The sequence below is a fragment of the Elephantulus edwardii genome, unplaced genomic scaffold, assembly GCF_000299155.1.
Source record: "Elephantulus edwardii isolate Elephantulus edwardi_28Jun2011 unplaced genomic scaffold, EleEdw1.0 scaffold00386, whole genome shotgun sequence".
Lineage (NCBI taxonomy): Eukaryota > Metazoa > Chordata > Mammalia > Macroscelidea > Macroscelididae > Elephantulus > Elephantulus edwardii.
In genome coordinates, this window is record NW_006400136.1 from 1,374,687 (window position 1) to 1,376,241 (window position 1,555).

The 1,555-nt window shown below is 40.6% G+C and overlaps 1 pseudogene; it reads left to right on the plus strand.

Annotated features, from left to right (window-relative positions):
* The first annotated feature begins 1 nt into the window (after position 1).
* On the plus strand, positions 2-1,274 carry LOC102876724 (annotated as a pseudogene).
* Positions 1,275-1,555: the final 281 nt, after the last annotated feature.

Genomic DNA, 1,555 nt, shown 5'->3' on the forward strand with positions numbered 1-1,555 from the left:
ATGTCGTTTGAAGTCTACTTGCATTTATGGTGGAGCTCCCAAGGGACCTCAGATACGTGATTTGGAAAGAGGTGTGGAGATCTGTATTGCAACACCTGGAAGGCTGATTGACTTTTTAGAATGTGGAAAGACCAATCTAAGAAGAACTACCTACCTTGTCCTTGATGAAGCAGATAGAATGCTTGATATGGGCTTTAAACCCCAAATACGGAAGATTGTGGATCAAATAAGACCTGATAGGCAAACCCTAATGTGGAGTGCAACTTGGCCAAAAGAAGTACGACAACTTGCTGAAGACTTTTTGAAGGATTACATTCACATAAATATCGGTGCACTGGAGCTGAGTGCAAACCACAACATTCATTCTTCAGATTGTGGATGTGTGTCATTATGTGGAGAAGGATGAAAAACTTATACGGTTAATGGAAGAGATCATGAGTGAGAAGGAGAATAAAACCATTGTTTTTGTGGAAATCAAAAGACGATGTGATGAGCTTACCAGAAAAATGAGGCGAGATGGGTGGCCTGCCATGGGTATCCATGGTGACAAAAGTCAACAGGAACGAGACTGGGTTTTAAATGAATTCAAACATGGAAAAGCTCCTATTCTGATTGCTACAGATGTGGCCTCAAGAGGGCTAGATGTGGAAGATGCGAAATTTGTCATCAATTATGACTACCCTAACTCCGCAGAGGATTATATTCATCGAATTGGAAGAACTGCTCACAGTACCAAAACGGGCACAGCATACACTTTCTTTACACCTAATAACATAAAGCAAGTGAGTGACCTTATCTCTGTCCTTCGTGAAGCCAATCAAGCAATTAATCCCAAGTTGCTCCAGTTGGTTGAAGACAGAGGTTCAGGTCGTTCCAGGGGTACAGGAGGAATGAAGGATGATCGTCGGGATAGATACTCCGCAGGGAAAAGGGGTGGATTCAATACCTTTAGAGACCAGGAAAATTATGACAGAGGTTACTCTAGTCTGCTTAAGAGGGATTTTGGGGCAAAAACTCAAAATGGTGTTTACAGTGCTGCAAATTACACCAATGGGAGCTTTGGAAGTAATTTTGTGTCTGCTGGTCTACAGACCAGTTTTAGGACTGGTAACCCAACAGGGACTTACCAGAATGGTTATGATGGCACTCAGCAATATGGAACTAATGTTCCAAATATGCACAATGGCATAAACCAACAGGCGGCATACGCATATCCTGCTACTGCAGCTGCACCCATGATTGGTTATCCAATGCCAACAGGATACTCTCAATAAGACTTTAGAGGTATATGTAAATGTCTATTTTTCATAATTGCTCTTTATATTGTGTGTTATCAAACAAGACAGTTATTTAAGAAACATGGAAAATGCAGAAATGACTGCAGTGCAGCAGTAATTATGGTGCACTTTTTCGCTATTTAAGTTGGATATTTCTCTGCATTCCAGAAACAATTTTAGGGGTTTTTTTGTACTAGAAAATGCAGGCAGTGTTTTCACAAAAAAACGTTAAATGTACAGTGATTTGAAATACAGTAAATGAAGGCAATGCATGGCCT